The following is a 22585-nucleotide window of genomic DNA, read 5'->3' on the forward strand; positions in this document are numbered from 1 at the left end:
GATTTTACACAGTGTTATGGTGCTAGGATGAATGTAAGAAAAATATGAAATCTGTTGTTTGACACTTTTCACTAGGCTAAACTATTTTTGCTAAAATAAGTTTATGTGACTTGTTATTTTTGTAGAGATGGGTATATTTATCCAAATGGCATGAAATTTATATAGTAGACTTTTGGGCTCATATGTAGGCTAGTGTAGTTTTCTCAGAATTTATTGTACACTTTTGACATATTTTCCTTATTTCACCTTAGTGTCCAAATAAATTAATAAAGGCATGTAAATAATTTATTCGGGCTTGACCATCATGTTTTCTAGAGTGTGTATGATGCCTATGAACTGTTGGTACCATTATTTATGCCCAAATTTAATTGCTTATATGCAGTGAAATATTAATTGATCTATAATTCAATTTTAGTGACTGTTTGGACAATTTCAGTTATTAAGTAAATTGCATGAGTAAGGTGATGTTTGATGTGAATCTTGTCAATAACAAAGTTGTAGATAACTTACTTATCTTGCTTGTGTCAAATTGTCATGGCAATAGGCTAAATGGTTTGAGGGTTATAGCTGTTAGAAGTTGGTCTCCCAAAATGCTTACTCTCAGGAATTTCTGGATAGACCTAGGAAGTTTACCTGGTTTGACTAGGATAGTGGTTGAATCACCTTTTAGTGATTAAATGAAAGTTGTAGGAAATTTTATAAGCTTTCTAGAAAGTCCAAGATAATAGCATTTGGTTGAGAAGAACTCCAGTTAAGATCTAAACTTGTAGTTGTTGTGTTGTGGTCCAGAAATGGACTTAGTGTGGATTCTTGAAATTTCTAGAGAAGAGATATGCACCTACTCAGTAAATAAGAATTTAACTTTGTTATCATCCTAATGACCTAATATGATAGTCATCATTTAACCATGTGCATTATCATGTCATGTCATCTATGACCCTTCTTATGCATTCATGATTCTCACTTTTTGTATGTTCATGCAATAGGTGCGACGGAAGAAATCACCATGTTCGAGTATGAGACCAATCCCAAGGAAGAGCATTAGGAGGCCCCAGGAGAAGGCGAGCCCGATGGTGAATAGTTGCTCGAGTGCCTAGATCATCAGCCCTCAATCTTTGTGAAAGGCAAGCCCCGGAGCATTCTAAGCCTCCTATGTTTTCTAACTATCAACTTGAGTCCTTTTATGTTGATGCATTAAGTACTAGGAGTTGATTAGAACCACTTGCTGCATATATCTTCCTTGTCCAGATATATATATATCTTGAATCCTATGTAGGTCTAGGATCGAATATATGCTTAGCCATGCTTAGTCTTTAGAAGTCGGGTGATTACCTATCACCTCCATGATATGGGCTGATAACTAATCATGGTTGGCTAGATTTGCTAGAGTGGAAATAACCATGTGTTAATAAATAAAGGAGACCGGGCAGGATCGTGATAGAGAAGCAACAAGGCATGGAGGTCTTGGATGCCTATCTATCCCTGTCTATGTTGATTAAGGACCAATTCGTTGTACGTCCTCATGTCATGTTGAACGCATGCCTAGCACTTAGTTGGTCAGATCCGATGATTCGACCACAAAGCCGAGTAATTCAATTCAGGCCAGGCCCCGATAAGTGGAAGTGTGCACACTGGAGGCAGTAAGGATGTGCGGAGAGCCAATGGCGTGAGTCCAAGGGCGGGTTCGAGTCCTAATCTTCCTGGCAGATTGGTAGAATCTCTAAGGGTGTGGTGCCGATCAGACCTGAGACTATAACTCAATTGTACCAAAGGTGACCTGAGGCTACCTTGGTGTAGGTGTGGCTCAGTTTGTGTTATGAATAAATTTGCCAGCTGGGTAGGAATCGATTCGAATCGCCGTCTCTCCCGGATAGTGAGAACTTGACTTAGCAGCGGCAACATAGAAGCACAAATTGAAACTTGGTGGTTACGATGATTGCTCAAATTACTACACCAGATATGGTTACTAATGCTTGTTTAGCTTGATCAAGTACTTGCTCTAGTATAGGTGCTAATTTAGAGATGCTTAATTGAATAGGGATAACATGAAGCTAAGATATTATATATTTCAAGTTATGCACTTAAGCTTTTTATGAAAAATGTCATCAAGCTAGATCCACCTTTAAAGCCTTGCATACTCCTTGGTGTCTTATTATTTTGGTTTATGATGGGTAAGTCTAGCTGAGTACATTCTCGTACTCAGGGTTTATTACCATTTGTTGTAGATGATGTGATGTACCATGGTTACTGCAAGCATTGCATAACTCTTGCAATTGATGGAGAGTAAGACCAAGGGCATGGTCATTCTATATCATCTCATCTATGTGCTTTTGTTGGAGATGATCTTAAACTGGCTATGTATTTGAACTATCTTGATGTTGTTTCAAAACTATGTTGCTTCTGCTACTTCTAAATTTGGGTTGTAATAACCTCGTTGAAACTTTGATGTATGAGAACTATTTGTGAACCTATTGTAACATGTGACTGGTTGTGTTGAATCATGTATGATCTTGGTTTGTTCATTGGTTTGTTTGAGATCCATTGTGATTTCATCAGACTATCGGGTTTATATGGGCTCAAGTATAACGGTTCGATCGCTTCAGTGATTGCTATTGTATTTGTGCTCTTATAAATTGGACAGTTCTGTTACAGCTGGCATCAGAGCAAGGTTCAACATTAAACTTGTCATATGTGTATTTAAAACAAAGGTTTTATTTTATAAAAATATAAAGTATGCCAGTGGTCATCTCCTTTATGCCTAGTTAAGGACTATTAGGTGGCTATTTAAGTACTAACATGGGATGAGTTTTTACTTTTGTTGTCCATATGGCGTGCTATTGTATGGATGCTATTCACTTGAGTGGTAATGTATGGATCGAATGCCTCTATGCCTAGGTAAGAAGGTAAGTTGATGAGTGGCATGACCGCAAGATGTGAGCATGTGGTCGGGGAGAGCTAGCTTTGATATGGTTGTATATGCATGCTTGCATGTGTGTATGGTGCGTATTTAATTGTGGGTAATAAATTGTCATTGGGTAGCTTTGATATAGAAGTATATATATTGGGATATATATATATATATGGGAGTGTTTAGTTTACTGCTCTCATATATCCTGTTGTTCTTCAATATTCATCCTAGAGCCCAGATTACATTCTTATACATTTAATTGTTGGGATGGGCTGAAATGAATCTTCTATAGGTACACTAACAATGAAACATGTAGCTCATTTAGTTATGATTATATTGAGAGAACGTATGGAACGTGCATGGATCATGATAAATCATTCATTCATATCATTACATTTTTCCTCCCCCTTATAAGTTTCTGATTATGTTATGTAACCCTTTTCTATGGTTGCTTTGTCTCATAGGAGTTATACCATTTTTTATATAGATGGCAGCCCCAGAAGCCCCTGTTGCAAGCGAAACCATTTTGGCACTATTTGGGACTCCCACCCTACTATAGAGGGTACTGCACTCTGTCGGGTATGCTGAACTGCCTCGATACTTTTAGAGCGAAGTGGTAACTGAGGGACAACAGCGGTATGACGTACGGGTGATTGTCCTAGCCCATGTTGATCACCCATAGTGGCAAGGCTAAAGTGTGGAGTCAAATGGGTAGACACCTTGGGAGGGTGCCCAAGTTGTAGCTTTCGAGGTCCTCAATGAGATATGTGAGGAGTTTGGGGACGAGTTTATCAATGGTCCTGCCAGATCCTTTCCTCGGGTGGACCCATTGCAAACCGCTTGGACCCAACCAGGCAGTAATGCTTTGGTAAGAGACCAGGATGAAAGAGTAGGAAGTAGTAATGCTACCATGAGTGCCATGTATGCTATTATGAAGATGTTTTACTCTCACTAGGATAGCTACATCAGTTGTATGCAAGAGCTCCAAAGAGCACATGCTGCACAGCATAGGATGCGAGGACATGTGAGCAGGCACCAATGGGCAATTAGAGCAACTCAAAATGAGATAGGTAATTATATGACAGCCTTGGAAGCTCTTCAGGGGCAGTTTGTCTGTGCTGTTGTTAAGAGGGATGCAGCCATAGCAGAGGTTTAGAGGATCCATGCGAAGAGAGATGAGGCTATTCATCTTCCTGAGTCTAGGGAGGCTGCCATGATTAGGGCTGTGTTTGAGGCTGCTAGGCAGGCAACCCGGTTTGATAACATAGAGGCTGAGTATAGATGCTAGATCAGAGAGCAACAGGAGAACACTGAGGAGCTTGAGGTGGCCATCCCCCACCTCAATAATATCATCAATCCCATTCCTCCCCTAGATGCTCCAGTAGAGGAAGACCCCAAAGTTTTGGTAGCTGTGGATGATGGTATGGAAGAGGACGCTCTAGTCGAGCCTAAAGATGAGGAGTTTGAGCCTTTTGAGGATGACCAGGGTGATGGCATGTCTGATGTTGACAACGATCATTTTGAGGCTTAGGTAGCTCTAGTACTCAGTTAGATGTGCTAGCCATTTATCCTATGGATTATTTATGTAATGAACTCATAATTGAGTTTGATCTCCTGATGTACCCTTTGATGTACTCTTGAAACCTTGTATGTAATCCATGTTGTGGTTGCACTTTTAATGAATGCCCGTTGTGTTGGCAAGCAATTTGGCATATATAGAATGCATTGTGAATGGCGTTAAGTAATATAATTGTGGATGTTATGGTTGAGGAAATGAATTATTATGCCTCTATTTTATTGTATGAATTTAAATTCTCTCCAGTAAATTCAGTTTGGCATAATTATACAATTCTTCTACAATTTTCCAACATCATCAATAATTGCTTATTGTTGCAATTCTACAGATGCCTCGCACCTATTCTGGAGCTAGTGGGAATGATGGTGCCATGGGTAGTGGCTTGCATGGTGATGACAATGAAAATTTGCCACCACTGCCACCACCCACTCCAGCACAGTTGATGGCTATGTTTGCTAAAGGGCAATGTGCTATGGGCGAGACTATGTGCACCATGGCGCAGCAAGTCAACCAGGGCAAACATCAGCGCCAGGGTGCAGAGCCAAACCAATACAGTGATTTCAAGGATTTCCTAGATACCAAGCCACCTATTTTCAAGGAGGCTGAATAGCCACTCCAAGCAGAGGAATGGCTGAACACACTTGAACAAATGTTTCATTTGCTAAGGCTGACTAAGCCAATGAAAACTAATTATGCATCCCACCAGTTGTCGGGGCCTGCAGGCATTTGGTGGAGTCATCACCGAGCCACCCTACCTGAGAATGCTCAAATTACCTAGAACTAGTTTAAAGCTGCATTCTAGGGACACTGTATTCCTCTAGGTCTTATGAGTATCAAGCATACCGAGTTCATGAAGCTAACCCAGGGTACTAAGAGCTTGACTAAATATCTACATGCTTTCAACAACCTGTCCAGATATGCCATGGAATTTATTGATACTAATGCGAAGAAAATTGTTAGTTTCAAGCGGGGGCTTGGCCCCAAGCCGATCAGGACTCTTGCTAATAACAAGTCTGCCACTTTGAATGAATTTGTAAGTGATGCCTTAACTCAAGACAATCAAAACAACATCTATGCTGCATCCAAGAATTGGAAGAGAGCCTATGAAGCAGCCACTTCTCAGTCAAAAGCTCTAGTTGTTGCGAGACCTCAGTTTCGCCTACCTGCTCCCAAGTTTAGGCCACCTTAGAAAAAGGTGCAAATAGTTTAGAACCAGAAGGAGTTTCATAAGGCCTATTCTGTTCCTCTACCAAAGGGTGGCATAGGACAGGGAAGTTCTAGTGTTCCACCCAGCAACATGCCATGTTGGAACTGCAACAAGCCCAGCCATTGGGCAAGAAATTGCCCCTATCCCAAGAAGAACAACTAGAAGCAGGGTAATTCCAATGTGTGTCATGGACATGTGCACTATACCATTGTTGAAGAAATTCCTGCCGGTGAAGTTGTTAATGCGGGTACATTTGTTGTGAACCAATATCCCATAGTTGTTTTGTTTGATTCTGGTGCATCACATTCATTTATGAGTCAAACATTTGTATCCAAGCATAATCAGAGGGTAGTTACTATAGATAAGGGTGGTTACTACTTAAGTGCAGCTGGAAATCAAATCTCCACCAACCAAATAGTTAGAGATGTGCGCATCTCAATAAGCAACTAGGAGTGTACCATAGATCTTGTAGTATTGTCTGGGTTGGGGATAGATGTAATCCTAGGAATGAAATGGATGAGTAGCCATGGAGTTCTTATTGATATTTCCACTTGGTTGATTATATTAAGGGAACCAGACAGTAAGAATGCTTTCTTAGTACCACTTCCTAGAGATTTTGACCTACAAAATGTAGCTAATGCTATCTAGCCTGTGACTATTGCTGACATTCTGGTGGTGTGTGAATTTTTGGACGTGTTTCTGGATGAGCTACCTGGGTTACCGCCTGAGAGAGATGTAGAGTTCAAGATTGAATTATTACTAGGCACGGCACCTATCTTGCGAAGGCCTTATAGGATGCCACCCAATGAATTAGCTGAGCTCAATGTTCAATTACAGGAGCTTCTTGAAAAAGGTCTCATTTGACCTAGCTCATCACCATGGGGCTGTCTTGCCATATTTGTGAAAAAGAAGGATAAATCTTTCCAGATGTGTGTGGACTACCGACCCCTTAATGTGGTAACGATCACGAACAATTATCCATTGCCTCAAATTGATATCTTGTTTGATCAGCTATCAAAGGCTAAAGTGTTCTCTGAGATTGATTTGAGATTGGGGTACCACTAGATTAAGATCAGGCTGGAAGACATACCTAAGACTGCCTTCTCTACTAGGTATAGTCTATATCAGTATCTGGTCATGTCTTTTGGGTTGACCAATGCTCCTATCTATTTCATGTATCACATGAATTTGGTGTTCATGCCTGAACTTGATAAATTCATGGTGGTGTTTATTGATGACATCTTAGTCTATTTTGAGAATGCGAAAGATCATGAAGAACACCTAAGAGTTGTCTTAACAAGGTTGTGAGAACATAAGTTGTATGCTAAGTTTAGCAAATGTGAATTTTGGTTAAAGAAAGTACCTTTCCTAGGTCATGTGTTATCTAAAAATGGAATTTCGGTAGATCCTAGCAAAGTGCAAGAAGTTATGGATTGGAAGGCCCCGACTTTAGTTCATAAAGTTTGGAGTTTCCATGGGTTAGCAGGTTATTACCGTTATTTCTTTCCAGACTTCTCTAAGATAGTCAATCCTATGACCAGATTGCTTTAGAAAAGATGAAAAACTTGTGTGGACTCTGGAGTGTGAAGCTGCTTTTCACACTTTACGGACTTTGTTGACCACCGCTCTAGTTTTAGCATAGCCCGACATAGAAAAACCATTTGATGTGTTTTGCGACGCATCTGGTATTGGTTTGGGGTGTGTGCTCATGCAAGAGGGCTAAGTCATTGCCTATGCCTCGCATCAACTGAGGAAACATGAGGTTAATTACACAACTCATGATTTAGAGCTAGCTATGGTTGTTCATGCTTTGAAGATTTTGAGGCACTATTTGTTTGGCATTATGTGTCACATTTACACTAATCACAAGAGCCTCAAGTACATCTTCACGCAACTTGAGTTGAACATGAGACAAAGAAGGTGGTTGGAGCTAATCAAGGATTATAACCTAGAGGTGCATTATCATCCGAGCAAGGCAAATGTTGTTGCAGATGCTTTGAGCTAGAAGTATCATAGCAAACCTTTATTGGAATATGGCTTTAACCTACTGCATCATGTCGTTTTACATAATCTCACTATAAGTTACTCTCTTGAAGCTAAGCTCATGGAACTCCAAAAGACCGATGTGGGTATATTTCATATATAAGAGAAAGATGGAAGAAGAAGAGACTAAACATTTTAGATTAGATGAAAGAGGTGTACTCTGGTTTAAGGATAGACTTGTTGTACCTAAAGATAGAGAAATTAGAAACCAAATCTTAGATGAAGCACACTTTTCTAAATTGTCCATCCATTCTAGTAGTAGCAAGATGTACTAGGATTGGAAGACCCAGTTTTGGTGGACAAAGATGAAGAAAGAGATTGCAGCATATGTGGCTAGATGTGATACTTGCTGCCAAGTCAAAGCCGTTCATTTGAAACCCGCAGGGCTACTCCAACCACTGCCTATTAAAGGTTGGAAATGGGAAGAAATCAGTAAGAACTTCATTGTTGGTCTTCCAACCACCTAGAAAGGTAATGATTCCATCTAGGTAATTATGGACCATCTGACGAAGTCTGCACATTTCATTCTAGTTTAGACAGTTTACCGCTCACATCAATATACAGAGTTGTATATCACCCACATAGTGCGATTGCATGGGATACCTAGAACCACTATGTCTGATAGAGGTCCATAGTTTGTAAATCATTTTTGGGAACATTTGCATAATTAGTTGGGTACCAAATTGATCCAAAGTTCTGCTTATCAATCTCAAACTGCTGGGCAAACAGAGCGAGTAAATCAGATTCTAGAAGACATGTTAAGGGCCTGTGTAATATCTTTAAAGGGTTCATGGGAGAAATGGCTACCTTTGGCTGAGTTCTCCTATAACAATAGCTATCAAGAAAGGATCAAGATGGCCCCTTTTGAGTCTTTATATGGCCGCAAGTGTAGAACTTCTCTGAATTGGGTTGAGCCAAGCTAAAGAAGGTATTATGGTATTGACTTTGTCAAAGAAGCCAAAGAGCAAGTTTGGATTATTTAGCAACATATGGAAGTTGCTCAATAAAGACAGAAGAGTTATGCGGATAATAGAAGGAGTCCTCTTGTATTTGAAGTTGTTGATTACATGTACCTGATAGTATCACCGATGAAAAAGGTACAGCGATTTGGTGTGAAGCAAAAGCTGGCACCCCGGTATGTGGGCCCATAGAAAATTATTGAGCAATGTGGACCAGTAGCTTATAGACTCCAACTACCGCCAGAGATGAGCGCCATCTTCAATGTTTTCCATGTCTCTCAATTGAAGAAATGTCTTTGTGTACCCAAAGAAGCTATTGAACCCACTAGTGTGCAGATCCAGTCTGGTTTGATGTATGAAGAAAAACCTATCCGAGTGATAGAAGAAATGGAGAGTGACTAGAAGTAAGGTGGTTAAGTTCTATAAAGTGGTGTGGAACAACCATAGTGAGCAAGATGCAACGTGGGAAAGGGATGAATTTTTGCGTGACACCTACCCAACTTTCTACAAGGATTGGTAGGTCTTTCCAATCTCAGTACAAGATTTCTATATGGGGGGAGGGGCTATAACACCTGGTGTTAAGCATGCATTTGGCATTGCCATTTCATGAGAACAAGCATCATTGAACATTGATGTGCATGAGCATGTCAAATTCTATCTTCACTACCATGTTTATATCACTTGTGATGTCTCTTAAATTTATACCTAGGCTAGGGTTTACATGTGATTAATGTGTGAAATGCTTGTGGGAAACTAGGAGTACCTTAAACATGTTTAGAATGTCACATGGAACAACTTTAGTATTCATGACTTGGACCAATTTGGCCTCTAAGTCATGATTATAGTAAAAGCTACCATTTTCATGTTTCATGTTTGACCTAAGTTGAACTATACACTAGAGACTTTGCATGGCTGTTCACCTAAGCTTTTATGCAAAAACTAAAAGGCACTGCTAGTATAGGTGAATAATGCTAATGATTACTCAAGCTTTTATGCAAAAAGGTTGTCAGCTCAGCTCCACCAAATAAAGCCTTACATAATCCTTGGTGTCACTTTATTTTTGGTTTATGACGGGTAAGTCTAGCTGAGTACATTCAAGTACTCAGGGTTTATCCCACCATGTTGCAGGTGAAGTTCTCGGCCTATTGAAGATGGTGGCTAACCGCCGGTGGGCTCAGTGATTCTATATTTACTTCTCATCTATATGCTTTTGTCTGAGGATGTCACTTATGCTAGCAATGTATTTGGAACTTATATTAATGTAATCATTTGAAAGCTACGTTGTTTTCACTAAGAGGTTTTGAAACCCAAACTTGTACTATTATTTGTGAACCCATTTGTAATATTATTTCTACTACAACTCTATGTATGTGATGTGTATTTGCTTAATCATACGATCTTGGTTGTGATGTTGATTTACCGAGTTCCTTCGTGACACTCGGCAGACTACCGGGTTTATATAAGTGAAAGTATGTGCACATCAATGTGCTAAACGAGGACAGCCATACTTGATCTTGTATAAATTGGGCGGTTCTATCATAGCTAGCATTAGAGCAAGGTTAAGCATAATACTATCATGTACATAGTTGTAAAAATAAAGTTTTGGTTTTAAAAAAGCTTATTTTAACTAAAACTTTAGCTACAGGCAAAATTTGTCAAAACTTATTTACAAAACTATGCTAGCGACATCCTCCTGTATGCCTAGTTAAGGACTATTAGGTGGCTATCTAAGTACTAACATGGGGGTTTTTACTTTCGCCGTCCATATGGCATGCTATTGTATGGATGCCATCCGCTTGGGTGGTAATGTATGGATCAATTGCCTCTACACCCAGGTAAGTGTGAGTTGTGAGAGCATGATCGTCCAACTATCAGTCTAGGGGAGAGTAGCCATGGTTACTTGAAATATTTACATGTTACACATATGTATATATGAAGGTACTTAATTGTGGGTATATCTGTTTGGTAGTTATGGATACCGGAGTATAAATATCTAGGGATGTATATATAGAGAGTATCTTAGTTTACTGCTTTCATTGTGTGCTTATTTATCTCTTGTGGGGATGGGCTACAATGAATTTGCCTGTAGGTACGCTAACTACGAATGCGTAGATTGAATGTAGCTTGACGACTAGCTATATATTGAGAGAGTACTGTGTTATGCCACCAACATAGAACGTGGTTGCCGCCTTAGGCTAGCAATTTCATGAGGAGGAATAGGACGAGCATGCATCATGATTGTGCTTGTGCATAAATATGCTTCCCTCACCTTGTTCTAATATTAAGTAACTTGTGATCAATGTGATGTTACTATCTTCCCTATGTGAAGCTAGACAAAATAGTCTTGTCCCATGCTGCTTGAATAGCTATGCCTGAAGATAGTGTGTGATTAGCTAGTCTTGTATGTTTGCTTCCAAAGGAAATAGATGACAAGTTATTAATTAGCAAAAACTTCACCACTTGGAAGACTAAATTGCTAAATGTAAGTAAAACTTGTTTTGTAGAGATATCCACCTACTCAGTAAAAGGGAAATAAAAAGATAATAGTACCTTACTACTAAGTTCGCATGTTTATGTGTAGTGGTGTTGTTGTAGGTGACTACATGTTATGTGCGAGCTTTGTGCTTAGTAATAGTCGCTTAAGCTAATCGGATTGAGTATATTCGAAATGCTTGCTTAAGACCATGACGTATGTGTGGATGCTTGTTATCTAGGTAGTGCCATAGTTGTCACCCCTTTTGTCCTCGGTAAGCATACGAGTGTTGAAGAGCGCTATCCTAGAACAACAGTGTCGAAGTTTTGGTAATCTCATGGTTGTCAGTCTCCAATTAAGTTCTCTCTTAGGAGCCTAAGCCTGCACACATGGTTGCTAGCCTTGAACATTGCGCTATGAAGACTTTTATCCATGCCTTTGCTTGACCTTAGGCCCAAGTTTAGTTCCCTTGAATACTTGCATGTGTCGTGGTTGTCCCGCTCCTGTGTTGGAGGACCCTACTAAAAAATCCTTGTTGGACCTTATTGCTCCTTCTCCTACTGATGATCTGGTGCAATGCTGATCACTATCTACCCTAGCTTTGGAACCTTTTCCTCACAGATCATGTTGTTGCTTTATCCACTGAAACCCTAGTCAGTGCATTGGCTCTGGCTCTCGAATCTCGTTTATTTTGCCTCCAACCCTTTCAAGTCTCTGGATGTTTATCAGTCTTGATCTTATGTTGCTACTCGGCAAGACCAAATCTCATGTTAATCTTTACCTGATAATCACCATGGTGGACACAATGCGTTTATGTAAATTAAGCAAGAGTCTCCTGCTTAGTTGCCTTCGGCAATTAGGCTATGTTCTTTTGCGTTGTGTTTTGATCTTCTGAACGCCTCCTTATTGAGTCCTAACCTTGTGACTACCTTTGTTTGCTATCCCTCCTTTGCATAGTGCTTGTTCTTATGACCTAATCTGTGCAACTTGAAAATTCACTTTGGGTGTGTGATCAGTAATGGTGTTATGAGTAGCAACTACGGTGCCACGACGGAACCTAGGGCCTCCTTGTGGCCGGCCAGCACATGGTTGTGCTGCTGGGTGCGCGCTGGTATTGAGGTTTCTAGTCATGATCCATTGTCGAACTGCACTGATGTGTTATTTTCACATGAGCTCTTCCTTGGTTATCTCTCCATATCTAATCGGAAGATCCTTATATTAGACCAAAAGTAGTAGAGCTTCCTTCTGAAGTCGTCTAGAGGATATCCTTTGAAGAATAGGTCACTGACATGAACATAAACAAACTGCAAGAGATGGTAGGCAAGTGACCCTACTTGACTATCCCTATAATGACATCAGGTCATCTGGTGAGAAACTTATGTCATTCTCATTGGATCAGAAAGGCACACAACACTTAATGTTGGACAAGTTGTTAGTCAGGATAAGAATCGAACGTCACATAATGATTATGACATGCTATCCAAGTCTTGATCATTATGTGCATGCTGATCGCACAGTCGAGATCAACCATCTCTAGTGTGACCCCTTGTCTGTTGACTTCGATGGTGACCATATGTTATGCGTCAATCACAACTATTGTTGGCAAGAGTGAAGATTTAGAACTTTTAGTGCTGAGAGACAATTGATTAGTGACTAGTAGGAAGCTTAACCTCTAGCTAGGTGACAACTTTTTGCTAATTACGAAGGCTATGTCTCATAGAGCAATGTTAAGCAATTAAATAGCAAGCTGTTTAGCAATGCAACTATTGCTTTGTTTTCCAAAACCTATGCTATCAAGTCAATTCCATCTTGGACAATAACAGAGATAGTACAAGACGTTGTATCGGCTATGTAGGAGCTAGCGAAAGCACGTCCCTAGTTTTAGTCAGCATCTTTGTGCCCTTAGGTGCCACTAACACATGTGTCCAGACTCTATTGGATGAAGTGCTGAAGGATATATAGGAATGGTTCCTTATCTCTGTAGGACAGTCCCTCCATGAAGAGTATGCTTTGTGTCCCGAAAACATAGCCACAAGTCCAATGCTTGTGTGTCAGTCAAGTTTGTGTCTAAATCAAACGATTTAAGTTGTTTCTTGAGAACCACATATGGAAAACCTTAGTCTACATCCTCAGAGAAAAGAGCTGCTGCTGCTATACAAAGAGATCGAGAGTATAGAACACACACCACAACGTGTGAAGCAAAGAAAGAGAAGAACGAGAAATCTGTCTAGATTTTAGGGTACAAAACCGAACATCTTCAAGCCAACGATTATTGACTCAAACATGGCTAGGAATGGCCTCAAACTTTGGTGACCTCATTCCTCGCTTAGGACACGTCGATGCCTTAAGTTTGTTTGAGGATTGGTTGAGTGAAACATTGGATTTGAGAGATGTTTTGTCAATTTGGTACGCTATAATTACAGAATAGAGCAGTTTTGGTAGCCGCATTGTTTGGATAGTCAAACAGTGTCCGTTTGAGCTGAATTTTGGTGAACAGTTAGGGGACTCATAGATCTATATTCCTACCAAAATTCATGCATAATGGATCACTAATTTGTGAAATATGAACAGAAAACCGAAGAGTACAGAATCTGTAATTTCTTTGTGACTGCGATCATCCTTCGCATTCGAAAATTGTGTTTGCAATTGATGTCAAGGTATGTAATGCGGTCAATAATTGTTGCTAGATAATCCTTTAGATGCCCTAAAGAAGACTCTTTGGACCTCTTTGTACCTTATTCTTGGCCTCTTCTATCAACATTGTTCGAGCAATCGAGGTGTTCTACGAGTCAATTTGTGCCCTTGCAAATCAGAAGCAATTTGAAAGGTGTCAAACAACAGATTTCAAATTGTGATTTAGAGATATTGACTGACATTAGAAATGAAGCCCCAATGTCAAAACTAGTTCCACAAAGATAGTTTTGATATAGTGCAAGTCAACTCAACGTACTGAGCAACTGCACCATGAAGGAGAATCATACTCAAAATGCATGGTAGTGAACTATTTCCCTAGTTTGAGAAAATACTTGCAACTTTTATTGTACTCTAGGCCTCGCTATCCATCATCCTTGGCAATGTTTTCCAATGCTGCCTTGTCATTTGGTGCCTTCCATGTGTTTTACACAAGAGGTTGCATCAAATTTAACCTAGATTCCTATTGCCACTTAGGTTTTAAGGTTCCCTTAGCTAATGAGCATCGAAATTGCTGGGTAGACAAGTCAGCTATCACATTCATCTTCACTCAACAGACTCAGATATTACAATGTTGTTATCAGAGAAGGAGCACTACACTCATGGAACATTATGTAGCTTTCCATCAGTTGACATCTGAGTGATTGCACCGCTACAGCCAGCTTGGATATTGGTTAGCTAGCTTTTCATACCCTCAAAGGATGTTTACCCCATCTACGATCACATCCTTTATGGAAAGTTGTGCTCAAGCCACTTTAGTAGAGAACTACTTTTCAAACCTTGTGAACAAATATAGCACCGTTGCAAGGAATATCCGTCAACAGACTGCGGTCTAGTGCAAAGTCCATATGGTCTATGCTATTTCCACTAGGGAAGTAGATGTTACATGTATTTAGTCTACGCTTGTATCACTCTTCAGACATCGAGGACGAAGTACGCAGGACAGTGCTATCTTAGGATTCCTCCCAACGTAATAATGCTTTATGGAAGCCAATGAACGAAATTCTTTTGACAAAAATTTACTACAACGAACAAGTATAGAAAGTTGTCTCGACCAATTTGGTTCCTTTGATGCTTGAAGCTATGTAGCCTAAAGCTATCGCTGATATTGGAAATTGGTAACATGTCTCTCTTCCATAAAATCTTTCGTCCTAAATCTTGGGACGCGATTCCTTTAAGGGGGAGGGCTGTAACACCCTAGGTGTTTGTCACCAGTTAAGCAATGGGTTTGAGCTCAACCATGACATGTTAAGTGGTGAAAGATCAAATCTATAAGAGTGAGCTCCAACTTAAACTTGAATAACGCACCTTTGCTTACATGTGGACCCTTGTTGAGATTATGCATGAGTAATGTTAAACATGCTTATTTCATATACATTACATCAACATACATCCATCTTGATCTGTGGAAAAGTTTTATGAAGTTTGGAATCAAGAAGTCACATGAAATGATAAGTTAAAATCTTTCTTGGATTGCTTTATTAAGTGAATGGAATTATAGGTCATCAAACAAATCTTGCGACCTTGCCCAAATGACTCTAATTGAACTCTACAACAAAAGTCATGAAGGGTTCGTGTTGAGCAGAGCTCAAGAAAATGCCTTAATTGGCCTAAAACTCTGATTGAAGCTTTACCATGATGCTACTTTGACCTATGTTGACCAAGCACTTACAGTGCTTGCATGGAGTTACACCTTAAATAAAAGTTGATGTTTGAGTGGAGTAGAACAAACTTTGTTTTTGGACCAAGATCTAGATAAACTTGGAACAAAGTCAAACAGAGGTTCGAAGATTGAATTGGTGGCTATTTTCAGACTTAGAAATATTCTAAGTCAGGAATTCATTGTCATCAGCATTGGCATGTCACGTTCTCGTGTTTTTGTTAAGCAACTTGTCTTGATCCAAAAATAGAAGTTAGAGTATACGTTGTGGAGAAGAGCATGCAAAAAGATGGCACTCGTTGGCCTTGTCTTGACCATCGATTTTTGGAGTTTGTTAATCGTTGTCAATGCATTGACACTTGCTAATTGGACACTAATTAACCGCTATTTCAAAGACCTAATGGATGTGACCCCTTAATCAAGTTTGTAGAGCATCCAGAATAGAGCAACTTTGCTACTGGCGCCAAGGTCCGAATCAGCACTGAATATGGCGAAAACGGACTCCAAGTCGAGCACAGCAACGCATGCCACGTACTCGATGAATTGTCTTCGTGGCAACCATGTAGCCGAGCGCACCCCCTCCATTGCCGCACACTGCTGCCATGTGGTCTACCCCCTATCGTGTCCCTATGCCCTCCTGAAGTGAACGCCATGCTTCCTCTCTCCCTCACTCGCTTTGCCGCTCCCTCCCTCGCTCTACAGCGCCTGCGCGCGTGTGCTGAAGCACGGCCGCCACGGCCGGCTGGCCGAGCTTGCCGCCACTGCATCCCCGCCACCCTGAGCTCCCTCATGTGCTACCATGTGCACCACCACCTTTGCCATCGTGCGCCGCTCCTCCTAGCCCGTGGCAGCCTACTGCTACCGCCCTCGGGCCGCTGCCGGCAAGCTGTACCACAGCGTCCGCTTGCTCGCAAGTGGCCAAGCCACCTAGGACCACCTCTAGACAAGCCGAGTGGTCCCCTGGATTCCTGTGGGCCCGCTGGTGCTCGCGCTGCTCTTCCCCGTCGCCGCTAGCCCTCCTTCGGCTAGGTTCTGCCCTCCCCGCCGGCCATCCCCTGCTCTTTATGGTTAAAGGAAGACGAGGGACTTCGCACTGAAATTTGAAGAAAGGGAAGGATCTTTATGCGAAACCGTAGACTCATTTAAATAGTGCCTGATGGACCTGTTCGCTGAAGTTGATTTATGTTTTCTGCAGGGTCCCCGATGCAAGATCTACACCTTTTTCTCTGGTTTTTACAGATTTGAATGATCAACTTTGAAAATGTGTAGTAATTAGTATAAAAATCATAAAATAGTAAATGAGTACTTTTTGGAATCCTTGTGAAATTATCTATGCACTAGATCTATAATATAGAATGATTTAGTTTAAAGTTTTTGCTGGGAAAATCAATTTGTGCAGTTAGGTTCTTAATAATAGTTGTGTTTTGTCTTTTTCATAACTGCAGTTGTTGTGCTCCAATAAATGTGACATTTTTATGTAGTGCTAACAATGTGATGGTTGATGGCTGGTAAAAATTTCAGGAGTTGAGGTTTGATGGTTTAAGAGTTATAAAAATAACAATTGCCTTGTGTTGCCTTGCTCCTATTCTGAATAGGTCCGCATGATTGAATTAATTGGCTTAGTTAAGTTATGAATAATGACTTGATGAAAATACATGAGTTCTAGTACTTTTATTAAGCTTTTCAAAAAGCTAAATATCATGATTTTTTGTTAAGTAGATCTTGAGTTATACTTGCTTAAATCTCTGTGGCTGTTTTTGCCCAAACCCAGACAGGGTTTCCTTGTTAGCACTGTGGGGCCTTCTTAATAGTAGAATTAGCTTTAGGTGTTTATAACAAAGTTGTTTATAATTTGTTAAACTTTCTAAAAAGTCTAGAACCACATTTATTGTACATGTATAAATTCATTTATAGCTGTTTAAAGTGGCATGTCAGTTTCTGTCCATGTTTTAGATAGAGATGTATTTATTCGATTAATTGACCTTGTTATCTGTAGAATCATCTTAAGATGATATAAGAAAGTTGTAGATAACTCACTTACATAGCTTGTGTTAAATTTGCATGGCATTTGGCGAAATAGTTTGTGAGTTATGATTGTTCTAAGTTGGTCTTCAGATATTGTAGTTCTCTAGAATTTCTGGACCAGATTTGATAAATGTGACTGTTTGACCCTTTTAACTTGGGAATCATGCTGGGATGATTAAATGTGAATTGTAGATAATTTCATAATATTTCCAAATTGTCTTGTTTCATGTCATTTGGATTTGTAAATCTCCAGTTATGGTTAGTTTACTATGCTGCTGTATAGTCCCTGTTTTGCTGAAATATGAGTGCTTGTGTGAATTCTTTGTAGCATTGTTGTTGTTGATTGTTTAGGTGCTAGGCTAACTTGAACAAATGCTTAGGTGCAGGTGCTAGGTCCTTAACTAAAGATGAGCAATTGTATATTAGGTTGTCTAAAATGGTAAGTTAAAGTGATTTGAATAGAACTTAAGTAAACTAATATGTCATGCTTGATGTACTTGCTATCTCTATGTTGGGCTTGATGTGAATAGCTTGCTCTCTAAGTACTCATGTCATCTGGTGTAGCCTTGTGCTTGTCTTGAATATTTTTATGTGATGCATCTTTTATTACCATTCTCCGCATTCATGTACTTACATCGTGCATCTCAATTAGGTACACTAGATGAACCACGTGCCGGATCGGATGTTAGAGCCAAACCCGAGGAAGGTGCATGGTGAACCTATAACGAAGATGGAAGGACTTAGCGAGTGTCGTCTAACTAACATTGACTTAGTGTGGGATCCCAGGCAAGCCCCGGAGCATTCTAAGTCTCCCATGTTTTTACAAATATCTTGAGTATCTTTTATTAGTTGATGATGCATTAAGTATTGGAATTGGTTGGAACCAATTGTTGCATTATATCCTTAGCCTTAGTCTAGATAAAATCCAGCAAATCCTAATTAAGTGTAGGATCGAATGATGCTTAGCTATGCTTAGACTAGTAGAAGTCGGGTGATTTCCTATCACCTACGAGATGTAGGATGAGCACTGGGCACGGTTGGCTATATTTGCTATCGTGGAAAGGAATCATGTGTTAATAATGAAAAGAGACCGGATGGGATGACGGTAGTGCAGCAACAAGGCATGGAGGCCTTGGGTGTGAATCTATCCCTATCTATGTCATTTAAGGACCAATTTGCTTGTATGTCCTCATGTTATGTTGAATGCATGCCTATCACTTAGTTGGCCAAATAACTCGTTCCGACCGCGAAGCCGAGTAGCTCAACTCAGGCCGAAAGAATGAGAAGTGAAAGTGTGCACCCTGGCGGTAGTAAGGATGTGCGGGGAACCATTGGCGTATGTCCTAGGTGAGATTGACCACCTGGCAGAGTGGACTCCCTGAGGGTGCGGCACTGCTCGGAACCGCGATTCTTGAGTTGTACCAAAGGTGACCTAAGGCTACCTTGGCGCAGGTATGTCTGGGTTTGTGTTAGGAATACCCCTCCAGCTGGATAGGAATCGATTCGAATCATCGTCTCTCCCGAATAGTGAGAACTTGACTGAGCAACAGCAACGTAGATTCACTAAATTTAAAGATATGGTTAAGTGATGATGATGATGCTAATAATGAGCCATGAAATACATGATATGGTTATTATTGTTTGCAACTTAATCAAATGATTGATTAGTATAGGTGCTAATATAGATGGTAGGTAATGGCTAAAAGGCACTGCTAGTATAGGTGAATACTGCTAATGATTACTCAAGCTTTTATGCAAAAAGGTTGTCAGCTCAGCTCCACCAAATAAAGCCTTGCATAATCCTTGGTGTCACTTTATTTTTGGTTTATGACGGGTAAGCCTAGCTAAGTACATTCGAGTACTCAGGGTTTATCCCACCATGTTGCAGGTGAAATTCTCGGCCTGTTGAAGATGGTGGCTAACCGCTGGTGGGCTCGGTGATTCTATATTTATCTATATGCTTTTGTCAGAGGATGTCACTTATGCTAGCAATGTATTTGGAACTTATATTAATGTAATCATTTGAAAGCTATGTTGTTTTCACTAAGTGGTTTTGAAACCCAAACTTGTACTATTATTTGTGAACCCATTTGTAATATTATTTCTACTGCAACTCTGTGTATGTGATGTGTATTTGTTTAATCATACGATCTTGGTTGTGATGTTGATTTACCAAGGTCCTTCGTGACACTCAGTGGACTAATGGGTTTATATAAGTGAAAGTATTTGCGCATCCAACGTGCTAAACGGGGACAGCCATACTTGATCTTGTATAAATTGGATGGTTCTAGTCACACTATACATCCTCATGTCATCTTGAACACATGCCTAGCCCTTAGTTGGTTGGATAAGTCATTCCGATAGCAAAGCTAGGTAGCTCAATTCAGATGGAGCCCTGGTAAGTGAAAGTGCGCACACTTGAAGGTAGTAAGGATGTGCGGAGAGCCAATGGCATGAGTCCAAGGGCGAGTTTGAGTCCTGACCTTCCTAGCAGATTGGTAGAATCTCTCAGGGTGCAGCGCTGATCAGACCCACTGAAGTTGGTTCCTGAGTTGTACCAAAGGTGACCCGATGCGACCCCAATGGGGGAAGTATGGGTTTGTGTTAGGAATAATTCCATAGCTAGGGTAGGAATCGATTCGAATTGCCGTCTCTCCTAGATAGTGAGAACATGACTGAGCAGTGACAACGTAGCATTAATTAATGGAATTTGATGGTTATGATGAATATGGAAATGTTACACTGGCTATGGTTACTATTGCATGTTACTAAATGATATTCCACATGTTTGGCACATATTAGTTGCTAATCTAAAGATGAATAGCTATAATTAACTTGGTTACCGAATTATAAAATGTATAGCTCAACTAGTGGCTTTTAGGCAAAATTTTGTCAAGCTAGCTCCACTTATAAAGCCTTGCATACTCCTTGGTGTGACTTTATTTGTGGTTTATGATAGGTAAGTCTAGCTGAGTACATTTGAGTACTCAGGGTTTATCCCACCATGTTGCGGCTGAAGTTCCTAGCCTGCTAAAGATGGTGGCTAACCACTGGTGTGCTCGGTGACTGCTATATTTATCTCTCATCTATATGCTTTTATCATAGGATGTCCCTTATGCTAGAAATATATTTGGAACTTATATTCTTGTAACCATTTGAAAGCTATGTTGTTTCACTAATTGGTTTTGAAACCCAAATTTGTACTATTACTTGTGAACTCTTTTGTAATATTATTTCCGCTAGCAACTCCATGTATGTGAATTGTATTTGCTTAATCATGTAATCTTGGTTGTGAAGTTGATTTAACAAGGTCCTTTGTGACACTCGGTGGACTATGGGGTTTATATAAGTGAAAGTATGTGTGTGTCAACATATTAGCGGGGACAACCGTACTTGATCTTGTATAAAGTGGGCGGTTTTGTTACACGCACATTATGAGGATTCTTGTAATCATCCTAGTTGCACACGCTAGCGAAAGCAGAAGAGGGCTGACTTGTCCTTTAGGCTATGAGAGCTTGTCGAGATGCTTGGTCAACTAAAGTCCCTTTACTTGGTGCCTATCGTTGCACCCGAATAGACCCATACTTAGAACAACCAAATTCTTCGAAATGTGTGTCACTCACATCCACCCTGGTTAGACCCGTATAGAGAGTACCCTTACTCTTTGAGATGTCTGATCATTCATACCCACCCTTAGTGCCTCTCATTGCACACGGATAGACTCACCCTTGGCAGCAAGTTATCTCTAGGGTGTCTGTCAATTACATCCACCTTTACAGTGCTTAGCATGGCACTCAGACCTACTCGTTTCTAGCGGCAGATGTGCTCTAGTCAAACGCCTGGTCATACACGTCCATCCTATTCCCAACTTACTCAACATAGACATAGTCAAGCAAAATAAAAATACAAGAGTGCATTGCGTATTGTGTTAACTTGTTTCTTCATTAAGTGTTTTTGCATTACACAACTGTTTTTATAGGTATTGCAAAATATAAGTAACAGGAATTAGCCTAAAGGAGCTTCAGCTTTCCAACTTATGCTTTGGATACATCCTCAACTTTCTCTTCTACCACAGCCAAGTTTGCATTAGTCTTCCCTAGCGTCTTGCGTTGAATCATGTGTTGGCGGTCCTTAACGACCATCTCATACCTCCAATTTATATCCAAAATCGGAGAAATAAACAACCTTTTGACACATATGCATTTACAATTAACATAGTTCCACTCGTATTGCAAGAATCACATTTTGTAGGACATACATCTGAATACAAGTGGAAAACATGACAAAAGGCGCAACTTGAAAGGCGTAAAGCAGAAATGCACAAAGGAAATAAATGGAGAAGCCCACCTTCATGCCTCATCTAGGCCGAGCACCGACGTGGGAGGAGCCTAGGCCTAGCCTAACAAAGGCGGTGCCTAGGCAAGCCAGCTAGGGAGTGGCCACACCATGCCTGCACCCCAGGTGGCGTGGCCTAGGGCCCATCCTCTATAGGTGGTTGCATGGCGGCATGCAAAGGCACCATAGGGCGATTTTCTATTTTACCACACTCCAAACTGACCTATAGCTAGTATAAATAGATGGGTGGAGCTCTCTCACACACACCTCATTTGGGTTCTACTTCACTACCACACTCTTGTTCTCTTTTACCTTTTAGTAGTCTTTGGAGCTAGCAAAGCTATCAAGGAGGGCTTGGCTCCTTGGAAGAAAGAGGGAAATCTTGGTATGAATACAATGAGAATTTCTTCCAAAGTCTTGTTCTCATATTATCAATATAGTTGTGCTATAGAACTAGAGTATAGTTTTCATGTTATAATCATGACATATGAACTAGTATATAGTTTTTATCTTACGAGCTTAACATGTAAAACTTTGTGCTTAAATATTCATATGACTTGTATGATTAGAAATTGAGCTAAGTTGAGGTGGTGGTTCGTTGCTCCTTTGAATTTGCCCATGTCCTATGCTTGTCAATCCATAGGGTTAGAGTCCTAGGGGGATATGGGTAGTCTCCTTATATAGGGCATGGTGCCCTAGGTGCACAGG

This window comes from Miscanthus floridulus, chromosome 3 (assembly GCF_019320115.1).
Source record: "Miscanthus floridulus cultivar M001 chromosome 3, ASM1932011v1, whole genome shotgun sequence".
Lineage (NCBI taxonomy): Eukaryota > Viridiplantae > Streptophyta > Magnoliopsida > Poales > Poaceae > Miscanthus > Miscanthus floridulus.